The 22,203-nt window shown below is 43.9% G+C and overlaps 1 protein-coding gene across 12 annotated transcripts in view; it reads left to right on the top strand.

Annotated features, from left to right (window-relative positions):
• Positions 1–22,203, top strand: part of Apba2 (amyloid beta precursor protein binding family A member 2) — a 252,008-nt gene that overhangs the window by 113,852 nt on the left and 115,953 nt on the right. For 8 of the 12 annotated variants that reach the window (XM_021722842.3, XM_078051294.1, XM_078051287.1 and 5 more), the window contains one exon: positions 11,965–12,018. The exons of 1 other annotated variant lie outside the window; for it this stretch is intronic. The gene's annotated coding sequence lies outside the window, so the exon portion shown is untranslated. Of the gene's footprint in view, positions 1–9,147; positions 9,269–11,964; positions 12,019–22,203 lie in introns of all 12 variants that reach the window. 3 more of the 12 variants (XM_078051291.1, XM_078051288.1, XM_078051290.1) reach the window with 2 other exon arrangements.

The following is a 22,203-nucleotide window of genomic DNA, read 5'->3' as shown; positions in this document are numbered from 1 at the left end:
CCTGTCTTCTTCTGGGTTAATGAGCTTCCTCTCTGAAGTTAATGAGCTTTTCCTCGCTGAGACTGTAACATGTTGGTGTGAGACATCCTCTCAGCTCATTAGTTTGGCTGCTGTGGGTTGCAAAGGCATGGAGCTGGGTGCTGCAGATGCCCCTCTGGGTATAAGACCAGGTGTTCCCCTAGAGGAGTGTGCAGTGGGGTGAATGAGTACCTGAGGCATTACTGATTAGGGAGGTGTTGTGGGAGTGTGGGCAGGGGCAACTCTGGGTAGCAAGGCTCTGTTGGCCGTAGATCAAGAGCCAATATGTATTTCTTGCTTAGTGCCTGCTGGCACCCCGGTTAAGCCACACAACAATCCCCTGACATAGGTTTGTAGGGGACTATCATTATTCCCATTTTACACCCAAGACAACTGAGGCTCAAGGTCACAGAGCTTCCCAATCCTGAGCCAGCATTGACTCTTGGACCCCAGACTTGATCTTTCTGCCTTGGCTTCTTCCCAAGAGGTCAACTATTATACTGAAAGCCAAAGAAGAATTGAAGGAGTGCCAGGACCCCAGGAGTCTTCTGTTTCCAGGTCAGAGCTCAAGGCTTAGAACAATTGAGTGTGGTGCATTGTGGTCACAGCCTGTTAGCAGAGAGGGAGTGCTGCCCTCTGGGATATTGCCCTGGGATGATGCAGTGTGGCTCTGACACCCCTGCTGTTCCAGCCCTCCAAGATCCTGCCACTGAGCTTAGGTGGCAATGACTGGGAAGTTTGGGGGCATCACACACTTCAAGCCAGGCTCTGACTGGCTAGGAAAAGAAAACAGGAAGGAGGCAGGGGGTGGCCCTGGAATCTATTACAGCTCTGTGTCCACCTGCATTGGTGACGGGTGAGCATGTGCCAAGGACAGGGGCACATCATGGTTTCAGAGGTACCTCCAGTGCTGCACATCTCCCCTTGGTGGGTGGCAGATCCTACCCCCTAGATCCACCAGCCAGAGAGTGATGAGTAACGAGAGCAATCAAAACATGGACCCCGATTCTCAGTGGTGATTTTCCCAACAAGTTGAGCTCAAAGGAGAACATGAAAAATGTGGCTTAAACTCTTCTGTCACTCCAACTGAGTGTTTTTTTCAAAAAGAAGAGCAAGCTTGAGATGTATTAGTCTGTATTGTGTCTGTTGTCAGGCGGTGGCAAGAAAAGTGGCTGTTTCAATTGAGATGGGTTTGGGTGGTTGTTTTTTCTTTGAATGAGTGAATCAAAGGAAATAGCACAGGTTGTGAGATTTTGGATTTATACTGTAAGTGAGGATTTTAAAGTAAGTGATGTTTAGTAGTTGGGTGGTGTGTCTTCATGATTGGCCAGAACTGCTGGCTCTGCTGGACTCCACTGGTTCTGGCTGCTTTAGCTGGATTCGTCTGTTCAGCTTGACTGTTCTGAGTCAGTTCTCTGTCACTATTACAAATACCTTAAATCATAAATTTCTAAAGAGAAAGGTTTGTTTTGACTCACTGGAGGTTCTAGTCCATGGTCAGTCGACTCCTTTGCTTTTGGGCCTGTGGTGAGGTAACACTTTCTTGGAGGGGAGTCTTGTGGCAGAGAAGGAAAAGAGAGAGAGAGAGAAGAAGAAGAGACTGGGGTCCCACAGTCCTCTTTGAGAGCATGTCTCAAAACCCTAAAACTCCCCTCTAGGTTCCTATCAAAGTTTCTACCACCTCACAGAAGGGCCTAGCTGAAGACTAAACCTTTAACACATGGGTCTTTGAGGAACATTTCAGATCCAAACTCTAGCATGGTCCTAAGACATGAAATGCACTTTTGCTCTCTGGAACCTAAAGAAAAGAGTAACAAGCAAACAGACAGACACTGAGAAGGACAGACATGTTGCTGACCTGGTCCTGGCTTGTGTGCAGTTCTGCCTCTCTCTGATGGCTTTAAGGCCTGGGAAGGGCAGGAAAAGAGTCAGACCACTTTGGCTGCTGCCAAATGTCTTCCATTCCAGCAAGATCCACTAAGGACACATGATGGCCTCCTTGCAGATCTCTTAGCTTAAAAAGTCCCCATTTCAATATTTTAGTGCAAGAAATCCTCTGGTCCCTTCCTCTCTTGCTCAATCACAATTTTTTATGATTCTTCAGCCTTTTAGAGGGGCTTGTCTAAGTTTCTTATCTCCCTGAGTAGAGAGTGATTGCCCAAATATCTAAAAACGGGAAGTACATGCCTGTCCTGTGCCTGGTCTAGAACTGTCCGTCACTTGTAATTGCTTCCTGGAGTGCTGAGCGCATTCAAGTGGAGGACTCCTCAGTGGTCACTGGGGACAGGCAGCATTTCCTATGCTGGTGTTGGCCAGTCATGTCATGTTATCTACCCCACCGTGTGTCATTGAGGGGAATACCTGGCTTGTTCAATAAGAAGAAGCTCCATGGTCCCAGCCTGAACACAGTTGGTCACTATGGGCTTCTTTTTCTTCTCATTGTTCAGTTGGTCTTTTGGAATAAAAATTTCATTAAGAAATATTTGGTGACCTAGTCCTGTCTTGTGTATATTTTAATCTGTCCAGGCTTGTTATAACAAAATGTCATGGACTCCTCCTGGCTTATAAACAGCAAGGAATTTATTTTTCACCTTCTGTAGGCTGGAAGTTCCAGGTCAACATGTAGCAGATTCTGTGTTTGGGGAAGGCCTGCGTCCTTCTCCCTAGGGGGCTGACTTTTTATGATGTCTTTACATGGTAAAAGAAGTGAGGGAATTCTCTATGGCTTCTTCCTTTTGCTTGTTTGTTTTTTGTAGAGCTGGGGATTAAACCCAGGGCCATTTGCATGCTAGACTAGTGCTCTAACACCAAGTTTCATGCCTAGCCCAGGGGTCTCTTTTGTAAAGGCACTAATCTCATTTGTGAAGGCCCCATCCTCATGACCTAATCACCCCTCAAAGTCCCCATGCCCTAAAACCATCACTTTGTGATTCAGGAATTCAGTAGATGAATTTAGAGTGGACACGAACACTCAGTCCCCAGCAGCATACAGAAAGGTAAAAAGATTGACATGATGAATAGCTAGATACCTGTAACCTGCTTAAGGTAGGGAATGTTACTGTTTGGTCATGAATTACTGGGTAACAAATTATGTCAAAACTCAGTGGTATAGAACTGTAAACATTATCTCAGACACTGAGTCTGTAGGTCAGGAATGTGGAAGCAGCTTAACTGGGTGGCTTTAGCTGGGCCACATTGTGGGCTGGGCTGCAGGCTTCTGCAGGCTTGTCTAGGGTAGGATGGGTCCACTTCTGAGATCTCCTTCACAAGCTATCAGTAGGAGATTTGGTTCTTTGTCAGTGGACTTCTCCATGGGGCTGCTTGAGAGTCCTCACAACATGGCTGCTGGCTTCCCCAGAATGATCCCAAAGTACATCAGGAGGAAGCCACAGTGCCTTTTATGACTGCTGTCATTAGCCACACTGTCACTTCTGTTTTCTTTTAGTCACTAGAAGTAAGTCACTAAGTCCAGTCCCCAAGGAAGAGGGAATCAGGCTCCACTTTTTGAAGGACATGTTAAAGAATTTATGGACACTCTCTCTACCCCCTCTACTGTAATTCATTCCTCCCCGTTGTATTATTTTCCCTTTCCCCTCACTTCCTCTTGTATGTAATTTTGTATAACCCTGAGGTAAAATGGGAGTTCATAACCCACTTGAATCAAAATGTGAAATATGATATATCAAGAACTATGTAATGTTTTGAACAACCAACAATAAAAAAAAGAAAGAAAAAAAGAATTTATGGACATAGTTTAAAGCATCACAGTGAGCAATATCGTGGGATCCCCTCCCTGGTTGCATCTTGTCTCCCATACTCGTAAACACTGTTTGAGTCTGGTGCTTGTCTGTCATTTACTGCATTTGTAAATATACCTGTGCCTGGTAGATTTGCATTTTGTCTTTAAATATTATATAAAGGACATCAAATGGTAGGGTTTTCTCCCCATGTAGCTTGTCTTCTTTGCTTTTAACATTACATTTGTGAGATTCATCCACATGAAAGCAGGTAGTTGTCATTCACACATTTTCAGTGCTGTATAGGGATATAATATTCTGTCCATTCTCCATTGACGGATACTTAGATGGTTTCCACTTTCTTGCTATTACCAGCAAGGCTGTCATGAAGACTTCAGTGTGTGTCTCTTTGTGAACATGAGCCAGATTTCTCTGGAGTATTTAGCAAGGATTGGAGTTTCTGTGGGATAGAGGAAGTGAATCTTAAAATTTACTAGAAGCAGCCAAATTGCCTCCCAAAGTGGGTGAGTGTACGTACTAATGAGCCTTCCCACCAGTCATATATGAGTTTCCTCTTTGCCTTTTCCTTGACAACACTTGGTATTGTCAAATGTTTTTAATGTTTGTCAGTCCAAGGAAAGTGTTATCTACATGAGGTCTTAATTTGCATTTCTCTGCCTGCCAATAAGGCTGAGCATCTTTTCATATATACATATGAATGTATTTCTATATCTCGTATGTTTATTATCCTATGAATTACTAGTCATATCTTTTCCAACTTTTTGTTTCTATTTTCTTATTGATCATTCTATTCCTTTGTTGGGTTTATTTATTATAAGTATCTTTTCCTTTTCTTCCTTCATACATAGTATATAGCTAAGAAAGAATGTTGACTTTGGGGGCACACTTCCAGGATTCAATTCTAGCTCTGGCACTTCCTGTGTGGTCTCAGGTGAACTGCTTAATATTTGCCTCAGTTTTTTTTTCATCTGTGAAATGGGGATGGCAACAATGCTCTTTATGCACAGTGGAGCTGAAAGGACTAAGTTTATATCTGTGAAATAGTGCCTTATTTTATTTTCTGCAATGGTTATGGAATAACACAGACCCAGTAATTTATAAACAATAGAGGTTTATTGGGCTCACCATTCTGGTGTCTGGGAAGTTCCATATCAAAGTATCAGCATCTGCCAAGGACCTTTGTGCTGCATCACCCCATGATGGGAGGTAAAAATGTGAGAGAGGGAGAGAGAGAAGGGGGCCAAATATCCTTTTGTTAGGAACACACTCCTGTGATACCTAACCCCCCACCCCACATAACAGCATTAAAGCTCCCACTGCTCAATACTGTTGCAAGGGGATTAGGTTTCCAACAAAGAATTGTGGGGGACACATTCAGACTCTAGCAAACAGCGTGCTTGTCAGATTGAGCACGATATGGAATCAGTAAACCCTGCTGCACACGGCCCTTCACGGTCACATGGGACTCTGGGTGTGCAGGGATGGTCACCTTGTCCAGAGCCCGAGTGAGAGCTGTGTCCTCATTTGATAAGATTGGCAGGCCTTGCTTCTCTCTGGCTCTCAGCCTTCTGGGCAGCCCTCCCTTCAATCCCTGAGCTTGCCTGAATAGAAAACGAAATCCCAGCCTCCCTCCCGGGGACGCCTGGGAATTGGAAAGCATCAGACTCCTTGCAGCAAAAATAGAAGCCTCATTTGCTTTGGAGAGAATAATAAAAAGAAGGACAGCCAGGCAGAGGCAGCTGGGGGCTTGTGTAAACCATCCCCTAGTCCTTCATTCCTTGGGATCAGACACGGACATGGTCAAGCCTTAATGAAAACCACCCCTTTCCTTTCATCCTAGCTTCCTGCTGGCATCCTTCTTGGTCCTGTGACATGGACAGTTTTGGCACTAAGTTCTAGTTTTTAATACCTCAGTGTTGCACTGCCCCCTCGCAGAAAACAAGAATGGCTTAATATGAAGGGTCATTGGAGAAATATGTCTGAGATTATAAGGCAACTATTTCTGCCAAGAAGGGTACAGGGAACCGTGTTTCTGTCTCTCTAATGCCACAGGCTGCACAAGAGCAGACTCAGTGAAGATTTTGTTGCTCGAAATGTCTACTTTGTACAATATCATGCTGTTTTGAGGATGACAGCTTTTTAGTAGATTTTGAGAGCATTTAATGTGATGCTACTGATTTTTATATGTCAAAGTATCCTGCACAGAACACTTTTTTCATTTTAACTCCTACCTTAACAAATCAGCTCAACAATGCTGTAGTGGAAATCCTAGGTTTTCAGTCATGTGTAACATTCTGAGAAATGTGTTGAATGCAAGTTTGTAATTGTGTGTACACGTCATAGAGTATACTTACACAAACCAAGATGGCTGCCACTAGGCAATATAATCTTATGTGACCTATATGTGGCCCCTCATTGACTGAAATGTCATTATATGGTTCATGACAGTGCTTAGGAAACCCTAAAGAGTATTTTATGTAAAAGCAAATATAGGAAAGGTGATAAAATTAGAAACTTGAACATTGGTTTAGAACACATTTCTGAACTCTAAAATCCAGTTTTGTTTTAGAGAAAAATTTCCAAGTTTTGGAACAGATTAAATTACTCCACATCTGTATCCTCAACTCTACCTTTGGTGTGGCTTCCTTGGTCTCATGAAAGGAAATAGTCACCTTGAAAGAATTAGTCCCCACTTAGGGAAAGCAGCACCCCTAAAATCTTCATATTCAAATCTGAAGCAGGAAGTGAGGGTCTGGTGGCACAGTGTCATTCATACCACATGTCCTGTCACCGCCAGATTTTTTTCCAAGAATGGAGCTTTCTGACCATTTTAATGATAGCCGTTTGTATAGTATTCTGGTGTGTTTTAACAGCCAGGAGCCACCTGCCCAAACAGGCCATTGTTCTTGAGACTTTGAGACCATTGAAGGCTAACTTCAAATCCAGCTTGTTCCCAAAGCATCTCAAAGTTTGAGCTTTTTATTCTGAAGATGTAGCTTCTTTCCCAGAAGGAGAAAAATAATACATGCTTGAAATTATAAATGGAGTTATTAACATTTGAGTACTTTACTTTGTAGCCAGCTTAGGGACTCAGTTATTCAGAATTTTAAAATTTTACTTGTCAACAGCACTTTCATTTATACTCAAGCTGGGTCATCCCCAGTTTTGCTGCTACCCACCTCCAACCCCCTTCCCACTGCCTGTGAGCCCCTGGAGCCCCTGTCTGAGCCCAGCCCCCTTTTCCCTCACTAAAACTCATCTGTGGCCTGTTTCTAAAGTGGTTCCATGGTGCCTCTTTGTCTGTCCTGGAAGGACCCCCTCTCCCCACCCAAGCACTGTCCCTGTGTGTCCCTTCAGAAGGTGGAGACCCCCATCTCCAAGTCCCTAATAATCAACATATATCCTGGCCTGGGAAAGCAGCCTTTTTCCCCTCTGAATTCCCCTCGTAGGTGACTTGTGGTTCCAGCCACAACTGTGAGTACTCTGGGCTATCTCACTGCACCCTCTTGGGGCAGCTTGATTGGCTGCAATACCAGGTCCCAGGAGACCTTCTTGTGCCAAAGCTTACCTATTAGACACCGACTTCTGTTAGTTGTCCACTTTCTCTAGGAAGCAGCACGGTGCAGGTGAGTGTGTGTGGCAGCCTGGGCTGGCCCATGAAAGCCGTGCAAGCATTCAATCTCTCCCTATGCAGTGGTGCTGCCAGTCTTACACACATCTGGCTTTGGGTGCTGGCTATAACCACCAGATGGTACCTGGAAGAGCCAAAGCAGAGTAGGCTTCAGCATTCTGCTCTGCTTTTGGTGCCATTTGATACCTCTCCATCATTCTGGCTGTGCTGCTCTGCAGGGATCATTTCTGAGCCTATCACAGGGCCCTTGCTCAGTGTGGCCAGAATGTCCTTTTAGCAAGTGTTTTAGGGGTTACTATACCTTACCACATTCGCTGGTTCTTTATCTCAGGCACTGTGTGCCCAGCACCTGGTCTCTTTACAGAGTTCAGGGTTGCCCATTTAACCCAAGGAAACTAAACTCTTTAACTCTGGGGTCAGTGGGAGGAAGAAATGAGAGGAGAGGCAGTCTGGTTGGTCCCCTTGCCACTCTGAGTGTGATTCCACTGCTCCTGGGTAAGATCAGGGCTGACTCCACCCAATTCCTACCTTTGTGTTGGGTAGTTGGGCACCCATATCTCCTATCTCTCCTGCTCCTTACTCCTAAGTGCCTTCCAGGGACACTCTCCAGATCTGGGAGTTTGTAAAATTGTAACTGTGGCTTTAATTTTGCTAAGAATTTTTTTTTTAAAGACTTGTTCTGAACCCAGTCCCCTGACCCTGGACTTGACTGTGCTCTGGGACCTGTGATCATTTTGGATGGGAGTTTATGTGAGCTGCTCTATCTGGGGAGGTCCTTTGATGTTCTCATAGATTGAGTGGTTTCCTTGCTCTGGTCCCCTCCCCAAGCACTAGTGCCCCTGAGGGTCCTGAGGATATTTTCTGGATCTGGGACCTTCCTCCCTGACTTAGCAATCAAAGGCATCAGCAAATTTGGACCCCTCCACTCTAAGGAATATTTAGCATTTCTATTTACCTCTAGAGTGCCTAGAAACACAGCATTTCAAAGGCTGTGTTTGATTACAGATCTATTTTTTTTTGCCAGAAATTTGCATATCGAATAATACAGAAACTGATGATGGCAGTTGAAGTGGTGTCCTGTGGGAAAATTAATCAGTCCTGAAAACTAGTGCCAACTGCCACAGCAGCAATCTTTGAGAGGGAACCGCACCTCGTGGGTGGTATTTCAAGTCAGGCAGCTGAGGACTGTGGATTGAAGTGCTCTCTGTGTCTGAGTTCTGCTGTGGACTCAGAGTCATGGACAAGACTATGTTTGCTTCTGGGCTGGTTCTCAGGGTGGGGGGCTCAGGGAGCCCAGGCATCCTGGAGATCCAGTCATTCTCATGGGAAAAGAGAGACCCTGTGGCTTGTATTGCATGACCCTGCCGAGAAGGTGGGCTATAAGATGCACCCCTTCCTCCTCTCACCCCCTGCACCAAATAAAACCCCAAACGTATGAATGATCAGATAGCTTGGAGAGAAGAGTGTTTTAATCTTGTGTTTCCACTCTGGAGATTGCAAAGGATTAGGAGATTATTCAAAAAATGACTTTAAATTCCTAGAAAAAGAGTAGACTCTGGCATTTCTGTCTAATTACAAATGGCCAAGAGAGACTGGGCGCTTGGCCTGGCCCTCACTGCTTTCCAAAGAGGAAGAAAGGCAATGGAGAAAGGTGTATGGCAGTTGTAGGAATGGCTAGACCATGAAGAAGAGCTCAGGTGATCCAAGCGAACCATGTTGTAATCTTTGTATTCTTTCCAGCCACTGGGAATGAGCTGAAATGTGCCTGGCTGGCTGGTGACTCAGAGTCAGTTGGAGAGATGACAGCTGACCCCCAATGGACCTTCCTGGGTCTCATGACCTTGTGGAACATGTCTTTAAGGTGAACCATCTGTCCAAAGACACAGGTCATTCAAATAACAAAACTCCACTTTAGCCAGTGCACACACGGGGTCCTGGATCGGGAGGGGACAGGGCACTGCTGCACAGGGAAGAAAATTAGCATTTTTCTGTAGAGAAACTGATAAGTGGTGCTGGGTCCAAGTGGTAGGTGACCTTGCATTTGAGTTAAAATGCTGCTGGGAAATAAGAAGATAAACATGAAAAGAATGCAAATGAATTGCAGCGGACAGGAGCCCAGAGCCCTGACTTCTCCACCATCCACCAGAGATGGTTGTGTGATGCCTATAAATAGACACTTAAAAACCAATTCTAAATTGAGTTCAGATGTGGGCCTGTTTCCTCGTATGGAAGTGTTTATGTAAGGTACAGCACGCTGCCCTTGCTCCCGAGGGGTTTGATGATTCTGTGCCTTTGTTGGGAATTTGAGTGGAGCATGTGGGGGATGCTCGGAAACAGATGAATGAGACTGTCCTTTCAGGGGACCTGCAGACTCAGGGGAGACCCAGGGAGAGCTGTGCCGGCTCCCTCCAGGGAAGGAAGCAATGGGCAGGCCTTCCCTGACAGAGGAGATATCCTCAAACAGGTTCTGAGAGTCTCCAAGGTGCTTCTGGGCCAGGAACCAGTGGGAGCAGAGTGGGTGCAGGGCATCACATGGCAAAAGACAGGAAGAACACTTTGGTGTTTTCTGGTTTCTCTTCCTCCTCTTAAAAAGCTACTTCGATTCAACCATGGGGTTGCTTGCCATCCTGATGACCTTATCTAATCCTCTGAACAACATAGTGAGATTAAGTTTCCACCCCCTTAATATATCACAATAGGGTTTAAATTCCAACATGAATTCAGAGGGGACAAACCATATGCAAAACATCCACTGACTGCTCTATTTGGGTCATAGAGCTAACTTGTAACTGAGTGAGGACCCAAGGCCCCATCTCCTGACAGCCAGTGAAGTGTCTCGTGACTAGATGTAACATTTAGTTCATGCACTAATCCAGAAATTACTTAATTCTCGAGATCCTCAGATGGTGAGCTTTGGGGGAGAAGGAAAAATATTTGATGCAAATGTGATCCCAAGCGGTATTCCAGAGTTTCACCTCCCCAGCCACCTTTGAAATCATTCTTATTTTCCATGCTTTGTGCAAGATGGAACTGAGGCATGCTGCAAGAGGCTGCAGAGGGCTTTGTTAATGCTCACACAGGAAGCAAGTGGCCCACACTGCCTGAGTTTGGAAAGCCTGTGTGTGGTTGAAATGCCTTACCTGTGATGTTTGCTTGGGTGGGAGAAAGAAGCCTTCTTTCAAAGGGCCAGAATCTCTGAAGCTCAGAGGCACAGATATTGAAGGGCAATTTATGTATAATAGCCTTGGAAAGAAACCGAACAGCTATGTGAATGTCAAGTTACCTCTGAATAAAAGCCAGCAGATTAACCATTTTGCAGTTCTCTTTTAACAGGTGACTTAGTCAAAATGGAAATCTCCTCAGCCTTCTAAGGGATATCCTGTCATATCCTGTCAGTATCCTTTATATCTGGACCAGCGGCATCTGTACAGGGCCAGTCTGGAGTGGAGGAAGTTCCCTAATTAAAACCCACTGCTAGAAATGTCTGCCCAGGGAACCGAGAGCAGCCATCTGGCTTTGTTAGCAAAGTGATAACACCAAGTCCAGATTAGATTTTCGTGAAGTAGAAACGATTGCAGAGCAGGTGCCAATAGCAAGACCCTGTTTCTTCCCCCCAACGAATGATGCCATCCCCTGTGACGTTAGACCCTAGGAATAGATGGAAGGTGAACTGTGCAACCAGCACATCTGCTCATGAAGATCTCAGCCCTGTGCTTTCCAGTTGAGCAGGCTCCAGGAAGGAGGGGTATTTTGCTCTTGTTTTGAAAGGGACAAAGAAAATTCAAGACGCTTTATAACTCAATCTGACATTAGCAAAATGGGAGGGAGAAGAGGAATTTAGGACAAATGAAACCCTCTCTTTCTGTCCCACCCCAGGTATCTTTCCCTTGAGTCTTCATTGCGCTCATCACAAAATCCTGATCCACCCAAGGTCTGACTTTGAACCCCTCCAGGCTATATGGCTTCCTCTTCAGCTTTCATCTGAAAAGCTTTCTCTATTTAAGGGACGTGTGAGACCTGGTGGCCTCTTTCCAGTTCTCTTTTGAAACCATCTTTCCCAGGAAGAAGGGTGGACTGAGACCCTGGACAAGGGAAGTGAGGGGACTTCCTTTCTCTTTCCTTTAGTTACTTGTCATTCTCCTCCAACCCCCACATGCATGTCAGCTTTCTCTGAAAGTGTCGCAAAACACGGGGTTCTGCAAACCACTGGGGTCAAGCTTTGTTGTGGGAAGATACATATTCATGAAGGCTTTGAGGCGCTTCATTAATATGCGGGTAGTCTCTCCTTCCAGAATGGTACACAAGCCATCGCTTTGTTTGCCCAACATGTTGTTCTTAAGGCAATAATTATGTGATGAAATGACTAAAGAAACATTTTAATTATTTGTTTAGGGTAATTTCCGATCATCTCATTAGAATTATAATTTGTTCACTTTTATAGGTGATTCAGAGCTTCTCACTCATTTAAATTTTCATACTTGAAGGAACTCTATATAAGCACCTGTGTCATTTCTGAAACCTAAGTAATTTCCTCTATTTCATTCTGCTTTGTTCCAGAAAGATTTGATCACCAGGAGGTTTTCCGGGACATTATCAAACCTGTCGTTTTCGGTAAGAAACACGAGTGAGCTTTTTACTTGGAGTGAGCTTTTGCTTCTGACACGTGAGGAATGGAATTGCTTCACTAGCAGGATGCCACACTGCAAATGGAACCCGGCAATTGTCCTGGTTCTTTGTTTCCGGGAACTGTGTGTGTGTGATTGAGTGTTCATCTTATCACTGGGAGTTTGAAGCTGGGGTTTGATTCCCACCCAAGGAGTGGATGAATGCTGGAATTCTCATTGGCCACTTATTTTCCCTGGAGCTGACACCTTTCCCCACACCCAGAACAACAGCAACTTATACTCACCCCATTCATTCCCCACACCTGCCCTGGGCTTTTCTTTAAATCAGTGTCCTCACTGGGCTCAGTCATTAATTTGTGTGATCCTAACCCAGATTCCCATTTACATTGAAAGTAGATACCAACAACAGATACCACTTGAAAACTTTTGCTATGTAAATGTGGGCACTCATTACAGGTTGAGCATCTCTTATCCAAAATCTGAAATCCAAAATAATTCAGAATAGATATTTTTGAGCACTATCATGAGAAGTTATGTTATTTAATCCCCAATCCTAAATACTCTGAAATATGAAATGTTTTCTGGGTCCAAAGCATTTTGGATGAAGGCTATTCAACCTGTAGCCTACTTTGAAAAGTCAAACACTATGAAGTATTAAGAAGCTAAGTATAAGAGGTTTAATTTGGATCAAAAAGAGGCCTCAGCTTGCTGAGGATGAAGGGTGGCTCTGAGTTGCTGTTGCCCTGTGAGTAAAGCTGTATTACCATCCTGATCACAGCCACAGTCAGCACTTGGCTTATTCTTATTCCGCAGGATCTATGGAGCACAGCCAAGGTGCTAGCTGAATGCTCAGCAAGGGGAAACTTGGAGGGGATGGGTTCTGGGTAGAAGCTGAATTGGCTCTTCTTCCAGGGCCAGAGGCACAGCAGGTGGGTTGGTTGTAGGGAAGCTGGTGTGTGGGTTGACTTGTGTTTGGAGAGTGGTTAGTAGAGGAGAAAGTTATTAGAGGCCAAGAGGCTGCAGCAGTCTTGGTCTCTGTGTCCTGATGCCAAGAGCTGGTCGGAGCCTAGGATGGGTTTGGTGGGTTCTTATGGATTCATCTGCTGGGCTTGGATGGGTTCACCATCCATAGTCATACATAGGGTAGTGATGGCTTTGGGATTCACAAAGGAGAGGAAAACTTTGGGTGTCCCAGGGAAAGCTCTGTGCTACTTCTGATAGAGATGAAGACTACCACCAGGGGCAAGAACAAGATTCTGGAACTTTAAGAACTGGGTTCAGAACTGCTCTTTTACCTCTAGGGTAGCAGGAGCCCATAGGTCTTGCTATTGGAAGCAAGCTAAACCTATTTTTGTTTGTTTTATAAAGCAGGCAGCTTCATTTAATCCAGTGTCTATCTTATGTCTAGGTGGCCACTCATAATCCCTGTGCTGCCCATGGGTAGGAATTCCCTTGCATCAAACCGGGGAGCCTTCTTGTCACAGATGCCCTGGATAATAGGTTCTGTGTGAATCTTGTCTGGAGCACACTCATAAGGCACTTAATAGTTGTAGAGCAATCAGCTCCTGTCCAAGGAAACAGAGTGTGAAACTTCAGAGGAGTTGCCTGGTTTCCAATGGGTCTGGGCTGTTTTGAACTTTTCCTATTATTGGTTTTTAAAGTTTGTGGATTTACTTTTGTCCTCACCACAGGCCTATTCGGTTCCCTTTGATTCTCTATTTAGAGTTGCGAACACACTGCAGTTTTAACTTCGTCAGATACATCAACAAATCTCAGCTCTGAAAATGCCAAAGAATTTGAGTGGATTCTGTCAAGGGAGAAGATTTTCTTTGTCACACAGTGAGGGCAGCTTGTGAAGGGAGGAGATGTTACTTGTGGGGAAGCAGTCTCACCAATTACACTGAAGTCCTGCACTGCTGGGAGCATAGGGTCAAACCCATAGCCCAACTTTTCCACCCTCTACGAACTTTCCACTATGAAATTGGCCTCTTGAATTTTTCCTTAATGAACTGAGATGCCATTGCATTCTGATGGAGCCATGGGAAGTTCAATTTGTACCTCTAAGGAATAAGTTTTCTTTCTTTCTTCCTTTTTTTTTTTTTTTTCCGCCCCTGAGCCTGAAATACTAATAAAGGATCAAAATCAGTTGGAATAGACCAGACACTGTGCTCTCTTCCTGATTGCTCTCACCCATCTGCAGTGTAATAGGCCCATCATTTAAGTGAATATGCTTATCACAATTCTCTATAGCTTCCCTGCAGAAAAGCATATTCCTTCTTGAAAAGAAAAGTGGCAATGAAATGGATATTTTAAAATGTCAATTATGCCAGAATGAATCTCTGTGAGGAGATCTGCAAAGAGAAGAAAAGGCCTGGGTTTATTTATTTTTCTACTGCAAACGGAATTATTCCGTAACCATTCTGTAACTTCAGAATACTAATACTCACCGAGTGCCTGATGTCATCTCAAAAAATAATCTTATGAATATACTTCCACCTCCATGAAAACTTAGAGGATCTTTTCTATTTTTTTAATAATTAAATTCTAGATCTCATTATTTTATGTATCAGTCCTGTTAGCTCTGGTCTGTAAAATGTGAATAGTGAACTATATAAATTCAGTCATTATCCTAAAAGGAATGATGGAAAGACTAACTGTGTTTAAATCATGGCAAGACTCAGAAAATATATGAAGTGAGAGGTTGTGGCATTCATGAAGTTGCTGACTGATGTGATATCATCATGTTCCTACCCCAGTACAGACACATATAAATGCTGTGTGAAATCCAGCCAAAATGTTTTTAAAAATCTAAGATCCAAAGAAAGGCACAGAAATTCCCAGCTACTATGCCAAGAGAAAACACAGAGCCAGAGCACTGAGGGAGGAAGATATAAGACCAGGGCAGTGGGCTTTCTGATGAAGGGCAATGATGATTAAGACTGTGTGATATTTGACTATGTGTAGCCAGGGGGACAGGTAGGAAAAGGTAGTGGCTTAAGGTGTCATATGTATGGGAATCTGGATGTAGCAGACATGTATAATTGACCAGGTGGGAAATGATACATAACTGAATGACCACATGAGAGAAGATAAAATGAAATAAAATGAAATCCCTGCTTCACAGCATATGTACATACAATGCTCAGAAAATTGTAGACCTAAATGTAAAAAGCAAAATGGTAAAACACACAGAATATATTTCCTGTATGTTGTGTGCTGTCTCTCTCTCTCTCTCTCTCTCTCTCTCTCTCTCTCTCTCTCTCTCTCTCTCTCACACACACACACACACACACACACACAAACACACCCCCCCACAGTATAAAAGAAAAGACCAATTAATTAAATAGCAGTATTAGAAACTTTTTAAAGATAAATACAAACAGGAATAAATATGCATAATGGAGATTTATTATAAGATATGGTATACTGGCTGTGTGTAAAGAATTCTTTCAAATCAGTATGAAGATAACAGAGTTTTTAAAAATGAGCAAATTATATAAAGAGAAGGAGGAGTGGGGGAGAGGAGGGGAAGGAGAAGCAGAAGAGGAGAGGGAGAAGGAGAAGACTAAAATGGCTAATAGCCAAATGCACTGTGCCTCACTTCTAATCAGGGAACTGCCACTTAGCAATGAGATACCATTCACATCTATACGTTAGCAAATAATTGTTCTCCAAAGAGGAGCATTTCATAAGGTGGAAATGTGAGTTCCCCATGACTTAGCAATTTCATTTATGTTAGTCAGATTTCCATCACTGTGACAAATACCCGAAATAAGCCAATTTATATAGAGGGAAGGTTAATATTGCCCACGGTTTCAGAGGTTTCAGTCCATGGTCGCTTGGCCCTGTTGCTTTTGGGCCTGTGGAGTCACTGCATCATGGCGGGGGGGTGTGTGTGGCAGAGCAGGTAGCTCACCCATGGCAGCTGGGAGTCAAAGAGAGGGAGGAAGGGGCACGGGTCCTGATATCCCCTTCTAGTGCACATCCCCAGTCACCTAACGTCCTACCACCAGGACCTACATCCTAATGGTTCCATTAACTCCCAGTAGTGCCACAGGCTGGTGACTGTTCAGCATATGGGCCTCTGGGGACACTTAAGACAGAAACCATACCACCACTCATGAGTGTACATGCCTTAGCTGGCCATGAAATGGATTTGGTGGTCTATTAATCATCTCCAGTATAGGATCTACCTATCTTAGGATAGATCGATCTATCTTAGGATCCATCTACCAGCTACTTGTCTATCAACAGATTTATGATAACATATTGACTCATGTGATTATGGAAGCCAAGAAGTCCCATGATTGGCCTCTGCAAGCAGGCGGCCCAGCAAAGTCAAAAGTGACATTCAAAGGCCTGAGAGCCAGAGAGCTGATGGTATAGATTCTAGTCCAGGGCTGAAAGCTTGAGAACCATGATCATGGAGGGCAGGAGATGCTTGATGGCCTAGCTCAAGCAGTAAGGTAGAGAGTAAACTCAACCTTCGCCCACCGCTTTGTTCTAGTCAGGGGCTCACTGGACTGGATTAGCCCAGCCACACTGGGAGGGCCACCTGCCTTGACTAGCCTACCAATGCAAATGCTAATCTCTCTCAGAAGCATTCTCACAGATATACCCAGTAATCATGTTTAACCAGATTTTCTGGGCATCCATAGAAAATGGTCCAGTTAAGTTAACACATAAAATTAACAATCGTATGAATGGATAAAAAAAAAATGTGGCATATATGCACAATGGAGTATTACTCAGCAATAAAAGAGAATAAAATCATGGCATTTGCAGGTAAATAGATGGAGTTAGAGAAGATAATGCTAAGTGAAGTTAGCCAAACCCCAAAACCAAATGCTGAATGTTTGGTTTGATATAAGGAGGGGATTCATAGTGGGATAGGGAGAGGAGCATGGGAGGAATAGACAAACTCTAGATAGAGCAGAAGGGTTGGAGGGGAAGGGTGGGGGCATGGGGTTATTAATGATGGTGGAATGTGATGATGATTATTATCCAAAGTACAGATATAAAGACATGAATTGGTGTGAATATACTATGTATACAACCAGAGATATGAAAAATTGTGCTCTCTCTCTATATAATAAGAATTGTAATGCATTATGCTATTATATATAAATAAAAAATAAAATGGGATTCAAAATAAAAAGTAAAAAACTAATTATATGGACTGTGGATATATAAAGGCAAAGTTAACTGTAATGGAAACAAAACATTAGAGTAGAAATAATAAAAAAAATTAACAATCATAAGTGGTTCACAACAGGCATTTTAAAAAGTTTTAAAATGCATAGAACAGAGTGAAAGCTATCAGAGTACATTCCATGCAGTAAAGGACATGCGTTGCTTGGTGATTCTGTACTGGGGATCTGGAGAGAGAGTAGGAGAGGTGTGGGGATGATAGTGAGGGTGAATCCTGAATGGTGTTCACATGGAGGTTTGCCTGATTATTTTCCACTCCTTCTGTGTATTGAGAAAGTGAATGCATGAAGATGTTGTGTTAGACACCTTAATGGATGCACACACAATCATACTGTTCTTGTGCTGTGTGTTCCTCTAATGGGCCGTCTTGCTCTGGTTTACTAGTTGATCCTCTCATTGGTTGACTTCCTGGCCTCACCTTTTTACAGATGATTCTGCATTTGTCTCTGTTGAAATGGTTGGGATTCTTCAGCAATCCAGGCTTTGGTCATTAACGTGGCTCTGTTCTTTCAGGAGCTGCGTTCACACAGAGCGATCCTTTGGCCTTGTGTGGCTGATCCCTCTCTGTGTGGTTCTCATTCTCACAGTTAAGGCTTGCAGGCCACCCCTTTGGAGGCATTAATTGAGCATCTGAGCCCACAGTCCTCTGCCTGTTCATTCTTGCCTGGCTTCCTGTTAATCTGTCTGGATTCAGATGCCTGCTTGATTTGCATCCTTCAGTTCTATGCTTCATATATAGAAGATGCTCAAGAAGGACGGAGTCATTATTTAACTCTAGTTTCTTAAATGCTCAGAAGTGCATTTTCCTCCTTTGCAAAGTGAGAATTCAGGAGTTTAGTGGGGAGGGCAAGTGGATTGTGAATGAACCACACAATGGGATGGGGTTTCATAGCTCATAATATTCCCCTGATGTCATTAGTTTCCTTCTCTAGAGGAGGCAAAAGAGAACATGGAGCTGGCCATTATTATTTTCTTTCAGACGGTATGTGTTTTCAAATATTTGAGAACTCCTGCTCTGATACCCAATTCTTTTTTATTTTTTAGTTGCATTTTAGGAGAGAAAAAAATTTATCAACACCATTTTTACAAAGATGAAAAATGTGTTAAAAAACAGCACTACGAGCTGCCACTAGGTTGAGCCTAACATAATTAATGTGACTAAATTGAAGGAAGTTAGTCATTTCTGTATGTAATTTTTATTAATGATATTCAGATCTAATTAATTATGTCCAGCCCTAATTGAGGACATCAGTGTGCAAGCAGGCATTCCCAAACTGTTCTGTGGAGTCCCATGAGATATTCCTGAAAATGGTAGTCCCCGTGCTCCTCAGACTGGGAAGTGCTTCTTTTTCCCTAGCCCCTCCTTTTTGTGAATTAGCTTCTGCAAATCAGAGAGAACACTTGGCCTTTGGTTCTTGGGATTGGCTTATTTTGCTTAGCATGCTATTCTCCAGCTCTATCCATTTACCTGCAAATGTCATAATTTTATTCTTCTTTAAGGCTGAGTAATATTCCATTGTGTATATATACCACACTTTCTTTTTCCTTTCATCTGTTGAAGGGCATCTAGGTTGGTTCCATATTTGGCTATTGGCAGACCCTGCATTTTAAGGGAGATGAAGTGTGGACCCCAGGGAAGAGGGGACTTAGCTGCCTAGTAGGTTGTTCCGGGGGAAGTGGAGTTTGATCTTTCATCCTGAAGGAATAGTACAGATTTCTGGGAAAGAGAGATACAAAGGTAGGACATTCCAGGCCAACAGAAACACACACAGTAGTTCCCCCTTATCCAGGGATTTGCTTCTGTAGTGTCAGCTACCCATGGTCGATTTTAGTTCCGTAACATTGATATTTGTCTTGACTCTTTCAAGAAAAACTGTATCCATATTGCTTTTCTTTGCAACATATTGTTAAAATTGCTCTATTTTGTTATTAGTTATTGTTAAACCTATTACAATGCCTAATTTATAAGTTAAATTTTATCATAGGTTTGTATGTATAGAAAAAACACAGTACATATAGGATATGCCTTATTTGTGGTTTCACTGGGGGTCTTGGAACATATGCCCCATGCATTAGGGGGAGACTTCTACTGATATGATCAAAGTGGGCAGACAGTAAGCAGTGTGGCAGGTCCCAAGGAATGTAGCTGGTTTGATGGGGGAAGACAGAAGGTGAGGCAGAAGAGGTGTCAGAGGTCAAATTCTCATTTGAATAGCCAAGGAGAAGCCTTGGGGTCTTCATCAGAGGGCTGACATGGTGGGGACATGTGACTGTGGAAAGTAAGGGTGGGGTAAAGACCTGCCCAGCAAAGGTTCCTCATAGGGCCCCTGGGGAGAGAGGTCAAGGCCTGAGTGAAGACAGGACAGGACCAAGGTGAGAGGCACTGTGAAGGAAGAGTCAGCAGAGCTGGTGTGGACAGTCCAGGCAAGGGAGCAGGCAGTGGGAGAGTGAGGTGGAAACTCGGGGAGAGGACCTGCTTGGATGTGGGAAAACAACTGTTAAGTTCCCTACTCCATGGAGAACCAAGGAGCTATGGAGGGGGCGGGTATGGTCTTGGAAGTGTGTGGGTAGGGACTTGGGAGTGCAGGGAAGCTCAGACTTTCCCTCTGACGTTTCTGTGACTGAAACAAACCGAGAATAAGCAGATTAATGAGAGAAAAGCGCACAAATTTACTAACATGCCTGTGTGCATAGGAGTCACACAAAATACGAAGGTCAAAGAGGGACCGATGGTTTGAACTTAAATGTCCTTGATATAAGGGAGTGGGAAATGGGGAGCTGGGGCAGCTGCAGGGGGGGGCGTCATGAAGGATTTTTAGGGGAGGGAATGAACCCAGAGGACAGACAGTGGCCTCCACACTCGGGGTGTGTTATTTGATTTTTGTCTCCTCCTCCTGTGCTGAGTTTAATCTTCCTTGGTTAATGACATTTCAGTAAGAGGATTAAAGGCAACTGTGCTCCTCCTTGGTGGAACTGGTCTGTCGGTAGATAAGGGGACTTTAGGGAAGACCCTTCCCTGCATCTGCTGCTTCCCAGGGGCTCTCAGTTTGAGGTCCCAAATGGCATGTTTCGTGAGCCCCAACAGGAGTCACTTGCCAATCTGTGCTAGTCAGAACCATGGGTGGGGAAGAGCTCCACGAGGAGATGGAATGAATAGGGAAATGTGGCCCTGACACTTTGCCCTGGTGGAGAAACTGGTGCCCTGGAGGAGCATGGAGAGTGGCCAGTAAGTTTGACTGAAATGAGCAGGGACTGACCCTTAGGATTTTCAGTGATGGTCGCTAGAAGATCAAGTGGGACTTTAAAATGTAAAAAAAGTGAATTATAGGATTTTTCCCCCACTGAGAATGGCCAAGAAAGGGAACACAGAGAGAATAGAGACAGGTGGAAACAAGGTATTTTCCGTAAAGATGGACAATTGATTGTTGGAGAATGGACAGAGAAGCAATGGCTGACAGAGATGCAGCAAGGAGGGAATCTGGAGGTGGGCTGGGGCCAAGGAAGAGAGCTTCTTACTTTTGTGGGGAGCAATGGAAGACATTTCCGTATGTAGGTTGTCTTCTCTCTGGAGAGCGGGAGTGATGTCTACAATGTGCAGAGGGGATCATCTCACACGGGAAATCATGGAGCACCAGTTAGACATTTTGAGGAGACATCTTCATTAGTGGCTGGTGCTCTTTGGAGGGTTGGCTTGACTCATCTGAATTAGATTCTGAAAGGTGCTCCCTGAGGTGTTATTTTCACCGAAAACACTGGGTTGTCTGTGTGGCTTCTCAACGTCAAGGCTGAGGATGACAGCATTCATTTAGATGTATGTATGTCTGTATTTTATTTTTGTCACTACTCAGTCCTGACACTCTTACTCAGGGATCTTGCAGCAAAGTTAGGGTGTTTTACGGCAGGAGAAACTGGAAGTTGTTATTAACTGAGGGACCTGTCAGTTGCCAAAAGAAATTAGCTCCTATGTGTGACAGAGTGTGATTCCACCTCAGATGAAAACCCATCAGGTTTGGGGAGCCATTAGCCAATAGGTCAATCTTAAGTGCTTCCCTTTCCTCACATCGTCCGAGGGGTGGGGTGGGGTGGGAGAGTAGAGTTCAAGGCAGATCATTCACAGCATCCCAGCCATGCCCACCTTCATGGCTCTGGATGGGACCCCGTGAAACAAATGATTCTTTAATGCTTTGAAGCACCTGCTTGCCCGGTTCTCTGAGAGGTTCTGTGTTTGCACTGAGTAGCCACCTGGGAGGTGGAAATCTTGCATGTAATTTTACTTCTCTCTACTAGTGCATTCTCCCCTCTCTGCCTTGGCTAATTCAGTGGCAGCAGTAGTAGTACATTTTAAAATTATTAATGCATTTTATTATTATTCTATTTTATTATTAGCAATTGTTGTTAAGCTCTTATTTTTAAATAACTGTACTGTAAGTATGCAGGTATAGGAAAAAAGATAGTATATTTAGAGTTTGATACTATTCCTTCAGTTTCAGGCACTGGGGGTTTTGGTATATATCCTCTGGGGTCTACCATGTTCCTTTATTGAGCTCAACTATGTGCAGACATATGTAGCTAATAATTAGACTTAACTAGTACTCCTTAAACACTCTGTAAAGTAGATGTCATGTTTTACAGAAAAGAAAGTAAGCTTACAGATGTGGTGTGTGATGTCTTATGCAATGCCAGAAGCGAGTAGCTGAACTAGGCTCCACAGGGCTATAAAACCTAGGAGAGGGAGCTTGTAGTTTAACTCTCCCCACTCTCTTCTGCAGACTTGAAGGCACCCTATCCCAGACTCCCGCATTTGTTTTAATGTTATAGATAAGTTACTGCTTCTGGGCAGAGAGTAGACACCCAAATAGCCTCTGTGGCCATCCCCCCCCCCCCCGCCCCCGCATTTGGTTTTTTGGGATTGGTTTACTTTGCTTAGCATGATATTCTCCAACTCCATCCATTTACTAAT

The sequence above is a fragment of the Ictidomys tridecemlineatus genome, chromosome 5 (genome assembly GCF_052094955.1).
Source record: "Ictidomys tridecemlineatus isolate mIctTri1 chromosome 5, mIctTri1.hap1, whole genome shotgun sequence".
Taxonomy (NCBI): Eukaryota; Metazoa; Chordata; class Mammalia; order Rodentia; family Sciuridae; genus Ictidomys; species Ictidomys tridecemlineatus.
This window is presented reverse-complemented; position numbering and strand designations above follow the sequence as displayed.